Here is a 23,344-nt window from a genome sequence, read left to right as displayed (position 1 = left end):
ATAGTAAAATTATCGCGAAAATATGCCTCGGACCCCCCCCTGGCAAACACAATTATCCTTCGGACCCCCCCCCCCCCGGAAAAAATTTCTGGATCCGCGCATGCATACAGTGTTAGTTAATCATTTATTCATAAGGTCAACAATGAGGTTTTAAAGATTTTCGTGGAAATTCGACAATTTTTAAAATCAATTCAATATCTCATCAATATCAAATTTAATGTCAGGGCAAACATGTAGTAGTTTGCAGGTGCCACCTAATCTTCCCTCGTTAATACTTAAGTTTTAGATCGCATTGATGCTGGAAAAAAGATACTCGTAACTCTTTCGTAACTTAAAATAGCATTTGAATTCTCGGCACACCTTCGAAAGTTTGTCAAGTGCTTAAAGTGCATTGTAGAGTCCGTCTATCCACTTCTGGCTCTCTTGGTTTTGAAATCAGTATTTATCGATATCAATAGTGATAGAGAAACCTCTGCACTCATTTGATTTTAGAGTCCGCGACGTAAAAAAATAATATGTGAAGAAATTGGACAGTGCTGAAAATTATTCATGACTTTAAAAAATATCTTTGAATGTGTTTTTCAAATATTGATCATTTAATTATAGAATGATATCATTAATAGAAGACATGTCAGTCTTGTTATTCCAAATGATGATCACATTGCAACAATGGTAAATCGTTTGGGGATGAGAAATCTTTACAATCAACAAGTAATGATTTTCCCCATACTTCTCTTGACACGATAATTAAGTCATCTGATATATTCATCTGTAATACAGGAGTTTGTCAAGGAGAGTATCTGTCAACATTGTTATTTTTGTCCAATATATATGATAAGTATGCCAAAAAGAAAAGGGTTACAGTGATTTAGAATGTTTATCCAATACTGTTGAAAAGACCAAGGAAATGTGCATGTTTGTAAAACTATTTATTTTCTTATGCAAACCAAGTGTAATACTGCCTGCATCCCCAACTGATTAGGAAAATGTTTTAAATAAATATTTGATTGATTAACTGCTAATTTTACCGTTTTTTTTTTTTTTTTGTTGAATAAAGATTTGATATCTTATTATTTTTTCACATACAATTGTGAAGTAATTAAAATTTTCAAATAATTTGAAATATCCTGGAATTTTATTCTCAAGGTCAGCACCGATTTGAAATGCTAAGAAATAGTTCTTTGACCCCCCCCCCCCCAAAATGGTATTAATACTACAAACATTGCATGGCTTTTTTGACATACCGTCTGATTGTCGTGCGATGCGTTGTTCATATATTTTGTTGTTTTGGTGTGAATTGTTAAGTTACATGTAAAAAAAAAGTTATATCATCGAAAGGCTACATCCAGCCGAAAACGGGTATTGAATAAAAAATGAAATCTACAGCATTCCAGTTCTTATGCCGTGTGGGGATACTGGATGACACCCACTGTTTGTGCCCATCTCTATAGGAATCATTTTTTTCCGGTGGAAAACTACTATGTAATTAAAACATTATATGTATGCAGTTTAAATATAAATAACAGAAATCTAAACTATTAGCTTCATATATACATGTACAACAATTAATTTGTTATATTTAAATTTAGACTTACGTGATTTTAAACTTTTAATGTAACGTGACCTGTTACATTAAAAAAAAGGTTTAAATTCACTCAACTCTAAATTAACTTTATCACACGAGAATGCAGATACACATGAATATATCCATTCGTATCTTTATCATATGTAGTATATGCCTGTGGATCTTTTCTACACGTATTATCTTAAACTCAAAAGGATGTGTGATCTTCGAAGTTGATGGTGTCGAGGAAGGGGTTTTGTCTGAATGTGAATACAATATCAAAATATTAAAGACGTTCAAAAATCACAAAAGGCACTCTTTAACCGGCTGATGCCATAGTTTTTTGTTGTTGAAAAATCCTTGTAAGATAGCGAAAAATTAAAGACAAATTGATTTTAAGGAAAGTTTCTATCTGTTTTGAATTTCTGTATCCAAGACATGAGATTTAGGTAAGTCTCTAAAATCACAGTAAGATAAGGAGAAATTTAAAGGCGGAGATGATTTTTGAACAACTTTCACATATTAAAAAAAAAAATTGTCGATTAGCCTACTGTGGCTACAGCATCAAAATTTTGTACTTTGCATTATAAACTTATACCGATATGCCCAATTGAAAATGGATGTGACGGACAGGATATAAATGATTTCGAAAGAAAGAAATACTGTAAAAGCTGACATCATGCATCCGAATGTGATGGAGACTGAGTTACTTGCACATTAAACAACTTGATTGGTTGTTTCCCATTACGTCATTTGTTAGAACCGCGGCAAAGTGATACCCTTGAAACGTACAGTTTTGTGTTATAGCCAAATATAGGGACGATGAAAGTTATTACAGAAATGGACAGTAAGCTAGAAGTGCATAACGGCGAAATGTAGGGACGAAGAAAATGGAAAAAGAGGGTATGCCATACCTGCCGAAAATTTACCGTGGTTCAGCTTCATCAGTTCATATACAGAAAAGTGCACGCATTATTAATTCATAACGGACCGCCCAGTCTGCAGAGATGATTATAGAGTAAGTCTTTAAGAGAAGAAATGGCAATTAAGCAAGTAAGTTTGATTTTTAGGCCATGTAGGTAACTTTTCTTCTCCAGAACAGCAGAAGTAGATGAATAAGCATTACGACATTAGGACTGTAAGAAACTTGATGTTATAATTTAACCAATTATAATACTGCTTAATAACACGGAAGATTTGGATGTGGATGTGACCACAGGCACTTGAATTTTTTCAAATTAGTCTCTTGTTAAACCAGATATTGAAAAATCCTTCCCCCTCTAAATATATTATAGAGGGAATAAGATATATATTTTTCAATCTTTGGTTTCATTGAGCGACTCATTGATAAAAGTTCAGGTACCTGTGATGTAACCAAAAGTGTCAGACTGTCAGTCAACAGGTCAGGTTATGGTAGCTTAGAGGTAAAGAATGCTGGCATGGTATTCCAGTGGCCCTGGGTTCTAGTCGCATTTGAGACTAGGCTTTTCACCACCTGTTTCATTTAGTCATTGTCAAGAATAGCTGCAAGTCTGTAGCTCCCGGTCTGAAAAAAATTGGATGGACGACCTGGGAGCTACAGTGCCTCCCATAGTAAAAATCTGCAATTATGGCGCACAAGAAATTGCGCTAGATTTGGACTGATTAACCTTATTTTCACACAAATTAACCTTATTTTTACACAAATTCTGTGAAAACAGTACCATTAAATTTTTCAGGCAATTTACTACTGATATGATCACTTTACTTGTCTCAGACTTTCTCTTAAACATGCTAACCGAACTCGGAAAATGAAGTATATTAATTTACGTCGAGATCGAGAGTCGCCATTTTCATGTGTAAACAAACTGCTCCACTTCAATTTACGGGACTGGTGATGGTGTTTAAAAGAATATCAGAGGCAAGTGAAGTGACGATATCTAGTAAAATGTCCAAGGAATGTTTTGGAATCAAATAATTGTACAGAATGTGTTTGGAAATCAGTCCAAAACTAGCGCAATTTTTTGTACGCCGTAAATTGCAGATTTTTACTATGGGAGGCACTGTAGCTCCCAGGTCATCCATCCAAATTTTTTCAGAACGGGAGATACAGACTTGCAGCTACTGTAAATGTGGTTATATTGACGAGTTTAAAATTTGATGACTTTTTAGTAAGAGACAATTGGCGAGTTTTAATTTTGACAAATTTTTGAATAGAGTAAGAGTTATCTATCTTTGATTTCTTATAATGCCAGGGTTAGAGTTATATTTCTTGATTAAATTGTATTATAAGGCTAGAGTCATCTCTCTTAAATTGCAATAATTAGCGACCACTACATGCCTTTGGCTATTTTTTTTATGTTAAAAGTTGAACACATATCAAATTATGTTTTGCTAAATTGAACAAACTAATCTCATTCACGATGTTGCGTTGGTTGAAAACCGCTGCGGTAAAACCAGGCTTGCCTGATCCACTAAAAGCAAACACACATGAGAAAAAAAATTAATTGAAAATGTGAATGAAAGTGTGGAAAAGGAGATGTTAACGTGTAGTCCACCTAGCCCAAGTGGTAGCAGAAAACCTAAACGTGGTAATTATGAACGATTTTCACCTGAAACTAAAGCTAAAATAGCGCGCTATGTCATTAACCACGGAGCATCAAAAGCTGCGAGATATTATTCAACGACGCTAAATAAAAATGTCCAGGAAAGCACAGTTCGACGTTTTAAAACGGCATATCTGTTAGAATCCAAAAGAAATGATGGCTCGCCCATAACCGCTCTTACACCCCAGAAACGCGGGAGGCCACCACTACTCGGAAACCTGGATGAAGATGTTCAGGATTATATTAAAGATTTGCGCATTTCAGGAGGGATTATCAATACCAACATCGTTCGCTGTATTGGCCGTGGCGTTTTGCTTCATAAAGACAAATTTCAACTGGAGGAGTTTGGTTGGCAGGTGTGTGTTAGCAAAGAGGGGGCACGCTCAGTTCTTATACCTATGAACTTTACCAAGAGAAAGGCGACAAAGGGAATAAAGCACAAGCCTGACGATTTCAATAAAACAAACCAGAACTTTCTCAATATGATTGAAAAACAAAGGAGTGAGTACAATATTCTGAACAATTTAGTGTTCAATTGGGACCAGACTGGTCTAAATATGATCCTTCAGTGTTCCTGGACAATGGAACAATTATGCGCGAGACAAGTCAACGTCGCCGGGTTGGGGGATAAGCGACAAATCACCGCTTTGTTTTGTGTGACTCTAGATGGTCACTTATTACCCCCACAACTCATATACCAGGGAACTACATCTATGTGTCACCCAAATATCAATTTTCCTGATGATTGGGCAATTACCCACTCACCTAATCACTGGTCTACCGAGGAAACGATGTAAGAGTACATTGAGGGGGTTATCGTCCTGTATGTTGAGGCTGTTCGCGAAAACCTACCCGTGGCACAAATAAATCAACCGGCAGCACATAGAAGCGAAAAAGTCTTATCAGCATTGAAAAAAGCTAACATTTGATATGTGTTCGTACCGGCGGGTTGTACTGACCAATTACAGCCGCTAGACCAAACAGTTAATAAGAAATACAAAGAACTTCTCAAAACCGAATTTCAAAACTGGTACTCTGAGAAAGTTCGCCAGAAATTAGAAAATCAAAAGCCAGGGGAAAACATCCGCTTAGTTGACATAGACATGAGAAAGTCGACAATTAAACCGCTTCATGCAAAATGGGTGCAGAAAGTTCATGTTATCAGCAAGGATTGCAACTTTCTTGCGAACTCTTTTACAAGTGTTGGTATGAATAAAATTTAACTTTGATTGAAAAAAAAGTCTGTACAAATTTGATGGAATAAAATATATATATATATATATAAGATATATCTTGTTTAACACAACTGTATCTGGGTGAGTTTAAGCCAGGGCAAACCGTTTTCAAGAGTAGAAGGGCAAAAATAAATTGGGGCAAAAATATCCCTGCATACAGTATATAATGACTAGGCCATAAAAAATTCTCTTGGTTCTTGGACTAATATTTTCAAAAACAGATGCAGATGTGGTATTTTTTGTTTGTATCTCATAACAAAAACAGGATTGTTCTAAAGCAAATACAAACCCATACAAAAAAAAAGCACTAAAAAGTTATACCTATGAGCCCTTAAAAAAGTTACAAAAAAGTCATAACTAAGTTAGCACAATTTGGAACCATCTGATCAATTATGGTTCCAAATTAGCATCAAAAAGTTATACCTATATTGTAACTTTTTGCTTAAGTACAAAAAAGTCATAACTAGAGTGTAACTATTGACAATTTATTTTTTTCATAAAAATAAATAGGTATAAAAAAGTTATCAAAAAGTTATAATAAAGTTATCATTTAGGTACAAAAAAGTTACAAATTAAAGTTACAGAAAAGTTATCATTTAGGTACAAAAAAGTTATACATATAGGTATAGAAAAGTTATCATTTAGGTACAGAAAAGTTATAGATGTAGGTACAGAAAAGTTATACATATAGTTACAGAAAAGTTATCATTTAGGTACAGAAAAGTTATAGATGTAGGTACAGAAAAGTTATACATATAGTTACAGAAAAGTTATCATTTAGGTACAGAAAAGTTATAGATGTAGGTACAGAAAAGTTATACATATAGTTACAGAAAAGTTATCATTTAGGTACAGAAAAGTTATAGATGTAGGTACAGAAAAGTTATACATATAGTTACAGAAAAGTTATCATTTAGGTACAGAAAAGTTATAGATGTAGGTACAGAAAAGTTATACATAAAGTTACAGAAAAGTTATTGTTTAGGTACAGAAAAGTTATAGATGTAGGTACAAAAAAGTTATCATTTAGGTACAGAAAAGTTACACAGAAAAATTACAGATGTAGGCAAAAAATATCTATCTGTATCATAAACTTCAGATAAAAAAAAAACCCCAGGTACATGTACAGGTGTTATACTGATGAAAAAAAAGTCCCTAATGTTGACATGAACTTTTCATCAAATTGTTTTTGCTCTTGAATAGGAATTTAAAATCATATCTGTTCATGTGAGCAGAAGAACACAAGTCAATGTTTATGTTAATCAATATGTTTACTGAATTATATTTACATCTAATGAGTATGCTTTCCTCCATTTCTTATGGAAACTTATAGTTAACGCCTTGTTTAATGATTGGTCGAAACCTATAATGACCTTAGAAAAATCATTGAAATAATCAGGATATCAATGCAGACTCACATTCCCATTGAAGACAACTTGGCTGTTTCTTTTAGCTAACGAACTGATGCACATTAAAAATAATATAGTAAATTTAACTTACTCTTTACAAACAATTTATTAATTTGTTAAAAGAAAGATGTAAATATAAACAATATAACTTTCTTTGACGATTCATGCAGGTAATGAAGGGAGCAATGATTGCAGAAAAAATTTACATAACTCGCTAATGCGGGTAATGTATTTTTTCTGCAATGTCGCTACATTCATATTCCGCATATGTCACCAAAAAAGCATTTTATTGTTTACATAATTATCTCAAATCATTACAGACCCTATATGCAAGTTTTTTAAATAAAGCAATAATCTAACATAAAACCATTTGGGATTACATGTGTGTCTAATGTTCTTGCTAAATTTGAATAGAAAGTTTGAAAAACATTATTTTGTAAACCAAAATTTGACCAAAACCTTCATAATTAAAGCATGTTTTAGGTTAAATTCCTAACATATACTAGCATGATTTTGTTCCAAACATACTAGTATGATTTTTAAAACAGTCCTGGTTCTAGATGATACCAATGACCTGCAGTAATTTATCAGCAAACAACTGGATCTGTTTCTTGAATCTGTTGAACTTCCTAAAAAATATAAAAAAGAATGTTTCATTATGGCAATTTCTTACTACATGTACTTTCATTGTAACTGTTAAAATCCTTGACAACTACCTTATACTTAAAACAGAAAATTATATAGCATACCAAGTTGAATATATATGTGACCAGCACCTGGCAGGTGAAAAATGGTTTCTGTTTACATGGCTGCATGTATTTCTATGGGAACGGTTGCTCTTGCATATGATCTCTTTCATAGTATTATCCTCGTCCTCCATTAATCTAAAAGAAGGCAATAATATTTAAAACATGATACTGTTTGACAATTTTCAATATATGTAGCATAAATTATTATTAAATATCAGTAAAACTTTTCAATTCTCTGTTGACCTAGTACCCCCCCCCCCCTCTAAAAAAAAGAGTCAACATTGATACACATACAGCATGCAGTTGCCATTATATTCTCAGATTTACAATAATTCATTTACTAAAAGATACACATTATATATGGTTAAAAATTTAAAATCTGTATATCTTTACTTGATAAACACACACACTTACTTTTTTCATCTTGTATTAATGATGTATCTTCAATCTGGTGTACAGTCTGCTAGCTGGACTTGGTTGGGATTTTTTCTGCAATACAATGATACTCTTTTTAAAAGAGTCAGCCATAATTTGATTACATATAGAATGTACATCACTAGATATACATGGCTGCATAGACTTTGATATAGATGATAAAATCATGCACTTCTTATTAGAATTCTAGAAATTTTCCAAATGTAATTCATTTCTAAGTGCAAAGCAATAATAAAGAAATTGAGATAAGTAAACACAAATGAATTATTTAAAATGACTTGTTTGTACATCAGACTTACCCTGAATAGAAATGGTCATCCACAACTAAAGCCATATCATCCAGGTCTTAAGCATGTCTATCTTTATGAAACCACTGCTTGCAGTTTCATTACTACATACAACACGCTGTGATTCTGCATATTTCTTGAAAAAATCAGGAAAATCTTCACAACAACTCCTGTCTTCTTTGCCCATTTCAAAATTTGATGGCGGAATGGCAATTGTCCAATCAGAATTCACGAAAGTCAAAGTTTGAAATTTTGGCCAATCACGATACAGCCACGATTAATACCGGGATAAATCTTTAAAATTTATTTTGGTTAAAAACAATATTATTTACTTGATATTATCTTAAGAATTCTGCATTTAATTGAAACAAATTTTAGTAATATTTTCTTTCCTTACAACCTGTTAGTTTATTAACCGATCATCAAAACTGGGCATTTCCGGTCTCAAGAGCCGCCATTTTGAATAATTTGAGGGAATTTTAAAAACTAAATCAATTTAAATACCAATGCATTTTTACAATTGATGAATATGTAAAACCAAAAATTATAACACCTTATTTAAATAAAACATGTTTCCCAAAGTTTATAACACAGGCCTTATAGCTATGTGCTGTTATAAATTACGATGAGAGAAAGGCTAGTACTGGGAAAACATACAGATGGAAATAGCAGTACTGTTCTTTGTTAACAGCATGTCTATTAATGAAATATGTGAATAAATATGATGAACCCATCTCATAATAACAAACAATGCTACCACCCCTCCCCAGCCCCCTTCCCCCCTCCTTTCTTCGCATGCATTCGATGTCGTGGGAAAATTCTGAATCAATTTCTAGAAATCTACTCTATTCCTTTCTTAATGGGGTAGGCCATGAAAAGTTGGAAAAATTTTCAGTGATAATATAAAGTTGATGCTACCCCTTAGTATTTAACAGTGTTTAAACGAAATCGTAATATGTCTAATGATGTTCAAGAGACCGATAACAAAATAAAAAATGTCTGCTGGTCAAAACACACACATCAACTTTTTATCTTAAACAAACATCAGTGTCATCACAGCACGGACTAAGCATGACCTCTTTAGACACCCTTTACTGTTAACCTGGGATGTGTGTGCGTTCAGGCGGAAAGTGATTTCCTGTTTCTGCCTTATAAAAACAATAAAATTTTGGACAGGTGTTTGTGTTGCAATTGATGGACTGGATTCCCGTTATAATGGTTATGTCATTGTTTTCAAACAACTCTTAGTGATTTTACTACCCAGTGTGTGATCAACCTACATCTACCCCCCCCCCCCCCCCCATCCCCCCACTTATCGTGATTTTTATAAAAAACAAAGATATAACGATATTTTATATTAGTTTTTAGATTTATTGTGATAAAAGTCTACTTTAGACTTGAACCTCTTGGATAAGATACTCTTAAATTTTTAGTGTAAAAATGACAAAGTCCAAACACATTCACAAATTGACTAAGTTCAATGTAGGTACATTTTAGTTATACTGAAAAGTTTCTAAGTTCAATGTAGGTACATTTCAGTTATACTGAACATTTTCTAAGTTCAATGTAGGTACATTTCAGTTATACTGAAAAGTTTCTAAGTTCAATGTAGGTACATTTTAGTTATACTGAAAAGTTTCTAAGTTCAATGTAGGTACATTTTAGTTATACTAAGAAATTTCTAAGTTCCATGTAGGTACATTTTAGTTATAGGGCAAAAAGTTTAAGTCCAATCTAGGTACAAAAAAGTTATAACTTTTATGTGCCTAAATCTTAGGTACATAAAAGTTACACTTTAGTTACAGAAAAGTTATGACTAAGTGTAACTTTTTTTTGTATGGGAAGTTACAATGCAATGAATGTACATTTGTATCATTCTTAGATTTATTAGCTCAAACTAAATAAAATACACAAATCTGCATGTTCTTCTAGAAACACCACAGCTATGAGGCTTGAGAAATCCAGGTGTTTAAGCATTATGAGATATTTTGTATAGTACAGGCTGCAAAAACTCTACTCCTACATGCATTTGAAGTTAAACAAGGTCCTTCATATTTAGACTAAAATCATAGCTGTTGCGACCATAACTTGAAAACAGCGTCTTGTAACTAGATTTGGCGGCCATTTGCAATCAGTTGTAATTTTATCTTGATCATAACGGTGTTTGCCATAAAGTTCTTTATTGAACGTTTTACTGACCTGAGTGTCTAAAATGCAGTCCTAGATACAGATTTTTTTTCAGAATTTGCAAGTGCACAAGAAAAAATTTATTGAATTAATTTATTAATAAAAATTAGCAATGCGCAATGATAAATCAGATGCTATTTAGCTTACCCAGCAATTTATCAATGGGTTTGGTTTCAATATATATGATGGAGATATTATTTGATGATTTATTGATGGGCTAGCTACAATAAGTAAGAAATATTCTTTGTAAGATACATCCTTACACACATTTGTATAAAGTTAGACTGTTAGAGCTAGTATTAGATTTATGCATAGATACCGTAAATCTGGAAATTTTTACGTCGATTTATTTTTGCGAATTCGAGTCATAAAGCTATAGATTAATTTTTACGTTTTAATTTTTTGCGAATTGTCATCGGCGCGAAAAAAAAAAAGCACTCAAATATTAAATGTCAACATACTGACATGCACAGTGTTAGCTAACCTTCGGACATCGTATATTACCGCCGCCTCTAATTTTCTCACGAATCGTAAATGTGTTTACCAACTTCATATAGTATCATGTGAGAGTTGATGTCTGCAATTTATATCTTGTTCAAATTACCGATATATACAATAACAGCAGCAAATGCAACAAAACTACCTAAAGGGGTATCTTGATACGGATTTATAGCGAGATAATTATCCCAATTAGCAGTTCACACCTCACATGCGATGGTTTGTGTACACCACACAAGTATCGGAGGGTCACGTGTCAAACACAGGTGATGATGTTTTCCTGTGTCAAGCGAGCGAGAATGAGAAGAAAATGGCGGCATTCAGCGAGAAATTCAAAATACTGTACAAATTTTTGTATTCCGTGAATTTTGGTGTCCCGCCAGTACACTGTGAATGGGGTAAAAAAATAACGCTACATTCTGCGTAACGCCGGTACATATATCTATGAATAAATCACGCATGCATGCAGTGTCATCAGTATACATGTACACTTAAGATAGACATGAGGATACCAGATACGATTTTGAGTGAAGTCCTTCTCCACACGCTGATTATAGCTTGGGGGTATAATTACCTGGTCATATAAACAGTTTTTTTTTTTAAATGACCACTTCTTACGGACACCTGTTCATATAGTAAGGAGAAGAGACCAGCCTTCGGCAAAATTTTTATTACCGGTACTTTTTTTTGTTGTTGATTAATTTTTAGGAAAAAAAATTTTGCGAATGCAGAGCACGCACAAATTAGCTAAAAATTTATCTACGGTAAAAATTTCCAGATTTACGGTATATATAACTATAAAATAAAATGGTGTACAGGTTATTAAAATTTCGTATCATGATAACATATTTTTTCCAAAAATTTTAAACTGCTAACGTTAGCTGACATGGTGAAAACATCTTTTGATTTTTTTCAAGTGAATAAAAAGATCAAATAAAAAGATAATCTTGCACATACACCGGAAAAGCCAGTTTAAAGGCCCTTTCGCACAAAGTTGCATTCCCACCAAGTTAATACTGCCTGGTAAAATTTATGGAATCGCCGTCTAATGGCAAGGAAGTTCAGAAAATATGTATTTTTTCATGAAATTTTTACATTAAAATCAAGGAAAAGATTTCACTGTGGCCTGATGGCAACCAAGGTGTTTCTAAGGAGCGTTAGCTGCGAGTAACTGTGTTTCATTGGAGTTCTACTATGCAATTCACTGTGCTCTCGCTAAGTGCCCTGCCCCACAACATGCCAAGAGTTTTCACCATGTGTTCACTGTGTGCTCAATGTGCATCGACATCCCTAAGGACTCTGAGAGGTCTACATGCAAGCTCACTTGACTTATCACTGTGTCTATACTGTGATTATGTGGGTTGCCTGAGCATGACAACAGAGCTCTAGTGGTGTTGCTGGAGACCCTACCACACTTCCACGGCAACCACATTTTGTTTCTACAGCATGTTTATCAGAACGCAGAACCACCACTGTTTTGTGCATCACAAAGAATGTTGAATGGCATTCTTTGGGACCCTACTATAATAGATGAAGATGCCACAGCATTGTTGCATCACTGTAGGAGACTCTACTAGTGCACTTCTGCGTTCTATTTTCATGGACACAGCAGGATGGCCTTAAGGACATGATCCTGGTGTGTCAGGGGTTTAACACAGCCATACTTGTAACACGCCCACCATATGACATCAAAGGGTCATGCACTTTCATAGTACCAGGAATTAATAAAAATTTAATAAATGAAATGAAGCATTCACTGTGCATTCCTAACTACCAGCAAACAAACATCTGTTTGAAATTAATATGAGCGTATACATGTTTAATGTTTGTTTAAGCAATAACAACACACCCCACCTGGATATTTTTAATGTGTATCTGGTAGATTCCTAATTAAAAGCAAGGAATTTATATATCCGCTTAAAATCGCGAGAAGCACATCTTACAGATTTTAAAAATCTCTCTTTTATTTTTCAGAAAGATGTAAACTTCATTAAACTATGAAAAAAATTTGGTGTTCAATAAAGTACAATGTTGAAATTGAATTATAATGTATGTTTAATACTTACAAAACAAGTTAAACACTTACAAATTTGTTTGACAGGTAATCAATGCCTTTAGTTGTTGGTAGTCTTGGATAGTGAACATTTAAAATACAAAATGTTTTAAGTGACTGGTATATCATAAACATTCAGCACAGCATGATATGTGTAAGAATTACGAAGATTTAATTGGTGGAACTGGATTTATGACATTAACGTATTAATCCGTTCAGCAAGTTCAGGTAGCCTGTTTTTATTGACTGTGGTTTGGTTTAATTCCTATATTCTAGCATGCCAAATAAACCAAAATAAACACGGATTTAAAGTCTCCAGCAGTATGTTTTCACTGTATACTAGTGTTCCTGATGTTATCGGGCAGATCGAAATTGTTGACCAGTCAAAAGGAAACCCACCTTTTTCAAGATCTTTACTGAAGACAGAAATCGGATACACCCGCTTTGTAAGGAAAACAATTTCATTTAAAGTGCAAACTCTAAGTGGGCATAAAGACAGTTAATTGATTATTTCTGTAATCTCCAAGATTTGATTCCTCAAGTTTTGATTCCCAGTGGGACAAAATATACATGTGTATGCAACCCTCAGGGTTTCCTTTTTTGCATCTGGGACTTGAAAACTAATATCTAACAGTTTATAAATCCAAAGATTTTGAAATCTGGATTATTGGGAGGGATTTACCTACACAGAGGACAGGCCTTGTTATGGACAGGAAAGAATAGCAGTCAAAACACAGACTTTCTGTTAAGTCTAGGATATGATCAAGGTAGGTGACATCCTTTTTGTTAACATTTTAATTGCTTGTATTGATTAAATGTAGCACTAGGTTCCGTGAAGGAAACAGTTTTTGTTGACTCTTCTCCGGAGGGCATTTAAAGTAAATCATTTGTGTGTACAGCATTGATTATTTGATTTTTATACAGGATAAAGTTCGACAAGTCAATTTACATGTGATTGTTATAATTGAATTTCTAATAAATAATTTTCTTAAAATTTTATGTTGAATATTTCTGATTATTAATTTTTGCCTCATAAATTGGTTGCAGGGCTGTGTACAAATCCTGTTTATTTTTTTTTTTTTGTAGAATGATAACAGATATTTTCTGAAAGATGAACGTTTAAAGATACCATCAGGAGGTGTGAGCTTCAGCAGAACAATACAGATAGGTAAGTTTGGGAAAATTCCATTAGGAATTAGTTAGGCTATATCCTGCAATTCTGTTTGGTTCCATTAATTGATTTCTCTGTAAACTCATTAATCTGAAGAAAATGTCAAGGAGATAAATCATGTTATGAATACAGCTTTTACATTACTTCATTAATTTTTGCTGTCCTCCATAATGGGTATGTCAGAAAGGTATATGCATTATAGTATCTCACATGAATTTTTTATATATTTTTTATGATAAGGGTAGTACTAAGGAAAGAAAAAAGAATTTGTATATTGGTTATCAGATGTAAAATTTTGGATGCAATTACTGAATTTTTGAGTTTTATCTCTGGTGGATTAAAAAAAACCCACCCAAACCTTGTACAGATGGAATATGGAAACTATTATCTCAGAAAGAGCAATCTATCACAAGATCAATAATCAAGGTCAAGTTTGCTAACAGCAAATAAAACAGACTATAAAAGACATTAATCTTGCATTATTATATGCTTTGGAGATACATCAATACAACAGCTTTAACTTTGTATGCCTGCAGTTATTTTATAACGGTTGTGTATGATGATACTTATATCTAAGTATAGGTAATGTATATAACACTAAATTTCTGTCATTTATATAAGCAATCCAATATAGGCATGTATATGTATCAAGATTTTAATTTATTAGATTTTAGACTTGTCATTATTAACAAATGATTGAAAGATTTCTATAGAATTAATTGTAAATGAAAATCAGAATGTCTTTTACAGATATATTAAGAATTCAGTCCAAATACTGTTTTCCATCAAATGTCGATGAATAAACTGAGTGGGTCAGATGAGTTGTGATAAGAAAATTCACTTTACCTACTGGTATATGTCATAATGCTTCACCCTTGTTATTTATGTGAACAAGTGTTTCCTGGGCTCTCATATTGAAATTCTTTGACCCAAACTCGGATCAAGTCTGGACCACCTCATGGAATGTTTTTGCAACAGAACCCGTCTCCTGCGCATTTAATAAGTTTATTAGTTGATCGTTGAAAGCCGTGGTAAGTGCGATTATGAGAATTTTTGTCCTTGCAAGAGGAGCAACATCTTGTATGAAGAAGGATCTAGCTAAACATGGGGATATGCATTCCTAGGCTCCCTTAGGTTGTTCACCTTTCAGTATAGATAAAAAGGTACCTACAGTGTTTGGCTCTGAACAAGCCAGGGTGTCATCACGATTAAAGAGATTTCTCCATGCCCATTGAAAAAACATTTGCTTTAAGAACTCCAAATTGATTAATGGAACACTATTTGATAATAAAACACTAAATAACATGGCCAATGGTTTAGAATAGTCCCAAACAAATTCCATTCTTGTTAAGTAGGTTTACCATCTAGAGTCTTTTCACAAAGTGACATATTACACAAATCTTACTTGCTTCCATAAAGGTGAGAAAGGTATAGTTAGATAGGTATAAATCTCGTTTATTGATGGGTTTGGTGAATTTGAATGGACTGAAATTGGCTGTCTGTGATAAAGAATATTCATTACATCATTTTGCCTAACACAGGTATTGGATCTAATCCCAGGTGTATCAATATCATTTTTTGATTTATAATCTTGATGTCCAGCACTCTTTATGAAAGAATTAAAGTGGTTCGATAGAGACGAGTCTGAGTGTATACTGTTAATCAATAGCCGAATTGTGTCCATGTATTTTAATGTATATTTACTCTTTATCTAAAGTGATTTATAGTAGTGTCTCTTGAAATACAGGGTAGCTAGATATTCAAGGATTTGAAGGTCTAGCTGTTTAGAACATCTGATCAACATGTTGGAGCCTTTCTGATGATTTTCTTCTTAATGACATAATTTACAGATACATCACTGTTCGAGAGAAAAAAAACATTCTGTTATCAGAAATTTTTCCAGGAAGTATAGTGAGGGATTTTTTTATTTCAATATTGGCTAAAAGAGTCAAAGGTATGTTTGAATTTGAATTTATTTGAAATGAGACTATCCCTTCAACTCTAATTTTTTGGCACTTGAATTCAGTCTATAGTTCTTGCATTTTGTAACCATTTCTCGATTGGATAGCTCAGAAGTCTTGTGTAACCCAGATAACAAAACTTAAGATATTTAGTCACAATTATTGCAGGTAAGAACTCAAGCAATGGAAACAGACGAGATATTTGAAAAAGAAATATTGCTAAGTACTTGAATATTGTAAGGAAGCTACGGTAGTCCTGATCAGTTTAAACTTATTTATGACCCGTAGAGCATGTGATTGGATACAACTAGCTAGTTATGAATAATTAGTAATTTACAATCTTCCTTCTATTTAGTGTTTTGTTCAGATCTCATTAGGTTATAACTGCATGATTGTTGATATACGAGCTCCTTGTTCTGTGGGTATTTTGGACCATTGTGCAGCCAACAAATCAATTTTGGTTGCAACAATATTTCCAAACATTATTTAATATGTTCCATAGTTGTGTGAATTGATTTTAAATGACTATTGGTCAGAGGGTTTAATTGACATTGTCAACAAAAGTTTTAATCCAATTTTCTAATCTCTAATTCTGTTTTGGTCTTTACAAATTGGCAATAATAAATAAGGCTCTGACGCAAGTTGCATATATTTTTCTGCAACTATTTTAGTTATTATCTGTAAGAAATGATCAACAAAAAAGCATTTCATTGTGTAAATATAGATAAAAATGATGTTGTAAATAGTCTTAGTGTATATTTCTAAAATGTTTATGATATTCATATATTATAGTTTGACAGTAAACTGTGGTACTTGGGGAAAAAAGAAATAGCATGAAAATGTATTCTAATGTACATAACCTTTTCGAGATATGCCTATCCTTTCTAATACACAGTGAACTTCAAATACAACAAAAAAAGCAAGATATGACACATCATATGTTGATGGTTGTTCACCCACTCATCAGAAAAATCAATTTCATCCATCATTTGTTGCACTACATGTATTACCAAGATCATCATGCAAGATAGATATAGAATATGTAACTTTTAAATTTGTGAGAAATTCTTGCAGGTTTTATTTTTGAAGTGATTCTTAATTCCTTCCTTTATTATAAAATATTACTAAATGATACATAAATTGGGGCAGCTAGTTTACAATTTATAAACCATGAAATGGTTTTAAAAAATGTGTGGTGAAATGTATTATACATGTAATATCAGTAGAAATTCAAATTTAATGTAATTAAAGCAGATTTATATGTTTGCATGCTTGTCATATGTGATGTAGAAAAGTATGTTATAGGATATAGATGAATTTGTTTAGACAATCAAATGAGGCTTTCAAACCAGAATGAAATTATACTTCTCAATGAATATAGTCCATGGTCATAGTGGATCACCAAGTCCATCTGTAATACTGTAAATTCCTTATATTACACGAGTACTTAATTCCGCGATCCTGCATCTTGTAGCTTAGTAAAACTCATGCCTGCTGTTTTGTATCAAATCGCGAGAAAATAAAATCGCAAACGTGGGAGATATATTCATATTTCTGATAGTTCTCAATTCTCAGAAAATAATAACGAGGTTTTAAAATCTGTGAGGGATGCTTCTCGCAATTTTACATTGATATAAATTTCTCGTGTTTAATAAGGAATTTACAGTAAGTTATTATATAAATAGTGCCTGTTTGGGAGGGTAACAGTTGAAATTGACACCCCGAGAAAACCATTGTCAACCGACGCAAAGCGGAGGTTGACAATGGTTTTCGAGGGGTGTCAATTTCAACTGTTATCCTCCCAAACAGGCACTATTTATTTTGTTATACTGAATGTCTTAATTTTTAAGAAAATTTCACTTCTTTTATATAGGAATAACGTGAATTCTACAGCGAACCGTACGCGCATAATTTTTGTGGATGTAACATTATTTAATGTTACCCGTTGCTAAGTGCGTTGCTAACGCTGAGGGTAATAGAAAGAATTATGAACTGCGTCTTAACCAATCAGATTTCAGTATTTAACATGAAAGTATAACAATAAACAATGGCATATTGATAAATCCCTCAATATTAAGATCTTTGTTTTATAGAGATAGATTTTTCTCAGTTCTGAATCAAAAATTGTTTCAGAAATAGTTTAATATTAATCAAATGTTGCTAACTTTGTGGTGTTGAAGGGTTTGAAATTGCAGAGTGCAAAGAAACGCATTTGCACCATTAAGCTACAGGTAACTGTATGTTGAGCAGTTTACAATTCATTTGAAAAGCAATTCTGTGCTAAAGAGAAAATTGTATGGGAATTCTCAAATTAGTTTCACTAACTACATTTAAAACTGTAGCCATTATACCTGTACATTGAAGTGACAACAAATTATATCTCCAGTCGAAAAGAGTCATCAGTTTGAATTTTAAATCTCGGTGTCAGGGTGTTTAAATATTTATCAAGAGGAACAATGGAATTGATCATAAGAATTAAATTTCTTCATTTGATTTAGTTAATGTACATACCATTATTAGACTTTAAGCAAACAGTGAGTAAAAGATCTGAAGAGTATAAATGTGGACTCGGAGAGGCTAACTGTTTGTGTAGGCTAAAAATATATAAAGTAAACCAAGGGGGGTACTTGTTCAGCTTTAATAATAAGTGTATTTTGTGGGTTGAGGGTGTTTAGAAGTGTGAGAAAACACTTGATGTTTAAATTTGTCACATTTTAAGATTTCAATACTCTAACAAAAAATGGGACGTGTTTGACTGAAAAGTTTTGAAGATATATATACAGAGTGAAAAAACATTTGTAAAACATTTTTCCAGATATTGAAAGCTTTAAGCTTTATATACTGTTAAAAGGTGAGTGTTTCTTTTGTTTCTTTTAAAATACATGAAAATGTTTGTATTGGAATCAGCAGGCCCAAGGGAGGCAAATCAAATTGCATCACTGATGTACCACTGGTTAGTACACATCTTGCACATGACAGAGCCAATAATACATTATTGCTTTGTTTGCAATTAAAAAAAAATAAATTATAAACCTTTCTGCAACATGTACATTCGTGTATGTTTAGGGCTTATCAAAAGTCATTTTCATTGCAGATAATAATTAAGTCATTATACTTGTAAAGATCATTGCAACCTTAAATGTTTTTAGGTCACTAGTTCATTATTACATGTATGTAAAAACAGCTTTAGAGTAATAGTAGTGTTCTACTATGTAATTATCAACAGTAGAGATTTTACTCTAATCCTGTTACATGTGTGTTGAATTATGGCAGGTGAATGCTCCAATTATATATAGAGCAAAGAAGTTCGTAACATTAGAAAATAGAAATATTAATTAAACCAGTTCCTAAAGATTATTCTTTATGATGTAAAGGTTTAACTTGTATATGTTTGACATATATACATGTACTTGTATATCTGCATTGTATATATATATGTTTGATATATTCTTATATTTGCATTTCCATTGTTCTTTCCCACTGTAAGCCCATACGGAGGAGCTGCAATTATTTCTCTATAATCGCAATTGCTCTGATTGTATGCGCAGTTGCCCCCAATGACTTTCGGGTAGCAAATTCTCAACAATTATATAATGATTTTTAATCATATATATAGTAAATATTTTTAATAAAAAAAATATGTGGTGTTTAATATAAATTATCTAAAGTTTAAAATAAAATACAAGGTATTATAGTTTTATTCATATTTAATTTTAATCAATTACAAATGTTATTTATTATTGTATGATAAAAATGTGCCTAAATAAAACGAAAGGGTTTGATTTTTATATTTTCATGTACAAAATTCAATGTATAAGGAAAGATAACTCTTCCGATCGATACCATGATTTATGTACCTAACTGTTGGCGTACTATGACGTCATAAAGGTGTGACGTCATATATTATCAATGACGTTATAGATTTAAACCACTATACGATACATCATGTGTTTTTTTCCAACTGCCTTATCATTGATGTATTTAAAACATGTCTTATATTAACATTTTAAAGGAATTACTGTTATAACATATCATTGATTTTGTTAACAAATCTATGTGAAGAAAAAAAAAATACATTTACAGTCTGAACGTTTATTTTTTATGCAATAGCTAAATGTCAAGGTTTAGGCTAATGCAGGGTATTTGCGAGTGGTAAAATGCAAATATAAGTAATAAACAACGATTATTTAGTGAACATGGCGTTATGAATAGCAACTGCTCTGCTGGCATATTTTCCATGATGCGCTAGCGCGCATCATGGAATATGCCAGCAGAGCAATTGCTATTCATAACGCCATGTTCACTAAATAACGTTGTTTATTTCTTATATATATGAATATATAGTTATGATATTAAATTACTTTTAAGCAGATAAATGTCAACAATGAAAAAAATTATTTAGCTTGTAATTGTCCAATAAAAATGATATTAATAAATATTGACCAGCTAGATAATATATGTAAAAAGAAAAGTTTGCAATAAATGGGTCTTGTTTATAGAGGTGTATACTGTGACATTAGTATAAACCTTGGAGATTCCAGAACATTGCACTGTCATAAGTATTACTCAATCAGACAGTACAGATGCACAATGTGCACGTGATGCATTGAGGGTTCTCAGACTGAATGGTTTGAAGGCCAGGGTTGAATATCTGTAATGCTTTATAAGACTCTTGAAATTTTCATGCATTAAACAAATTTTGATTGTATATTTGGACAACATTTATTGCCAGTGTATGAGCCCCTTTTTATATGAAAACATTGACCCCTGTTCATGCTAGAGGTAATACTTTGAGAGCTCACATAATCAAAGTTGCCCTCAACCCAACTGTAAGTCTTTCATGAGTGCAAGTTTTGATATATCATTTCTCCTATCAAGAAAGACAGATTTTAGGTAATGGTATATTGATTGGAATTACATGTATTAAAGTTATTCAAAATGTTGCCATTTTCCAAAAAAAAAGGCTTTGAAATTTTTTTTACTTTTGCCTGAAGATTGTAATTGATTCCAATATCAAAGTTAAATTGATTTTGTCCAAGAAATAAGTGTTCGCAATGTTGCATAATGGTGTCTGCTTAGATTTTCTTAAACTTATCGACAAACAGTTTACAAATGGAGTGAGTGATTTAATGACTTTCAAGTTCAGTATTATCTACGGCCCATCTGGTCGTTGAAAATTGAATGTCAATATGAAAATCAATTCATATGAAAAAATATTGACCCACGACCCAAATTAAGAAATTAATTAAAGACCTGTGTATTAGCAGGGATAGAGACTTGGAGTGAGTTAGGTGGCTTTTTTGTTACAAGTGACTGATAAAACATGTTTTAGTTTTGTGGAGGGCCCTTAGATTTTCTCAAGACCAATGTGTGTGAGAGAGATTGGTTTTGAGTTGGTTCAAGTGGAAATTTATAACAACACCTTATTGGTAACATTCAGGAGACATTCCCTTTCTCCAAGACTCCTGTGGATTGTTAGTTTTTTGGATTGTTATGGAGAAATAGAAACAAATGAGATTGAATTCTAAATTCATTTTGTGTTCTGTGTTTTATGGAAGAGCTGAATATTTTATTTGGGAGTTTATCACCGTTTAGTAAAAGTTTGAATTCGGAATTGATGCAATATTGGAAGTCATTATTCAGCGTATATTTTATAATGATTAAAGACTCTGTGTGATGTTTGATTGAATATATAGAAAATTCAAATGTCAACATGGAATCACTTGGTTTCGGAATGGTTGATTCTTCCCCTTGTTTGTGCACCTTGAGTATCTGTGATTAAAGAACAAATTTGTAATAATGTAAATCAGGAAAGGATTTAATTCCAAGCCAATGAGCAACATTCAATTTTAGAAAGGGAATTTGTGATTTATTTGATATATATTGGCATTTTGTCGATAGGAGAGAACAAGGGGTCTCCTTTTTTACACAAAGACCTAGCTGTTTTTTACCCTGTTAGTACATTTACCTGTGCCAAAAGCCATTCACAATGGTACAAGTCTGACAGGCAAACCGTCAAGAAAAAAAATGCAACAGAAATTCTCGTCAAGAAAGCCGCACTGTTGATGACCATACACATGGTTTTCTTTTCCTCAATGCATTAAAGTGATACCTCTGATCAACGTTTGATGTGAGGGAGGGTTATAAGGCCTAACAGGATTATGTCGTCCATTTTTTAATTGATGATTGAGTAATTTTGATCTTAATGCATGTGATATGTTGGATCTTGATAAAAATACCGACTTCTCCTCTACCCCTGTGTGGCAGGAGAAATACGCAGTTTTACCTCCTATGTAAGTTAATCAACAAAAGTACGGGAGGTCTTTAACGACTAATTATTTTTATTTGATATTTCATTTGCTCACAAAAACAGGAGAGAATTTCTTTTAAAATAGTGTTATTGCCAATTTATGCTGACTTGTTATCAAATAGATTGTTCATCCTGTTACACAATTTGTGTGTGTCAGGCACAAAGTCTTTCAATGTCTGCATATAAACACACTTTGTTTTAATAATGTGTTTCATATGAGTTAATTTAATTTATAAACATTTATTATATAATAAAATGCATTGTTTTAAGTTAGCCTTAATACCGATTTACAGTGCAATTCTAAAACTCTGTGTAGATTATTTTATGTTGCTGTTTTCATAATATACATGTATCTAATTTGTTTGAAAATTAAATCATCACTTTGTTTATTTCAGTCAGGAGGAGATGAACGGTGAAGAAGAGGGTGACCCTGATGAAGGCGGGGGTCACCGGGTGATCTCCTGGGGGTGTGGGGAGTTTGGTCAGCATTGTCACGGGTGTAAGGAAGATGTAGCCTTCTCGATCGGCCTTCTGAAGGAGATCCTCCCTGGGCAGGTCAAATTTGTGGCTTGTGGGGCCAGCCACACCATACTAGTCAATGGTAAGTGCCCAAGTTGGGAGTTATCTCTCTTATGCTGAGAGAGAGAGAGAGAGAGAGAGAGAGAGAGAGAGAGAGAGAGAGAGAGAGCATTGAATATTGATGAGTTTTGAACATTGATGAGTTTTAGTAAAACATATTCTTGCATCCTATTAATCTAGGAACTTGATGATAGACAGTTTGAAATTTTATTTAAACTTTGAACTATATGGTTACATAGATTGCTTGCCTGTGATTTGTGATGAAGTAGTATTAAATCTGGCCTTGCTCAAGCAGCTGGGTGTGTTGTATACTGAATAGGC

General features: G+C 32.9%; 2 long non-coding RNA genes across 4 annotated transcripts; one reads left to right on the top strand and one right to left on the bottom strand.

Annotated features, from left to right (window-relative positions):
* Window positions 1-2,344: 2,344 nt before the first annotated feature.
* Window positions 2,345-23,067, top strand: LOC136276017 (uncharacterized). Of its 3 annotated transcripts, none has more exons than XR_010714508.1 (4): window positions 2,345-2,582; window positions 13,279-13,769; window positions 14,089-14,170; window positions 22,840-23,067. It is a non-coding gene; the product is annotated as an uncharacterized lncRNA (long non-coding RNA). The 3 variants fall into 3 exon arrangements; XR_010714507.1 differs by having other exon boundaries at window positions 2,345-2,617; XR_010714506.1 differs by lacking the exon at window positions 2,345-2,582 and having other exon boundaries at window positions 12,005-13,769.
* Window positions 5,856-8,215, bottom strand: LOC136276501 (uncharacterized). Its single transcript, XR_010714976.1, has 3 exons — window positions 7,957-8,215; window positions 7,543-7,677; window positions 5,856-7,422 (listed from the first exon to the last, which is right to left on the bottom strand). It is a non-coding gene; the product is annotated as an uncharacterized lncRNA (long non-coding RNA).
* Window positions 23,068-23,344: the final 277 nt, after the last annotated feature.

Source organism: Magallana gigas, chromosome 6 (genome assembly GCF_963853765.1).
Source record: "Magallana gigas chromosome 6, xbMagGiga1.1, whole genome shotgun sequence".
Taxonomy (NCBI): Eukaryota; Metazoa; Mollusca; class Bivalvia; order Ostreida; family Ostreidae; genus Magallana; species Magallana gigas.
This window is presented reverse-complemented; position numbering and strand designations above follow the sequence as displayed.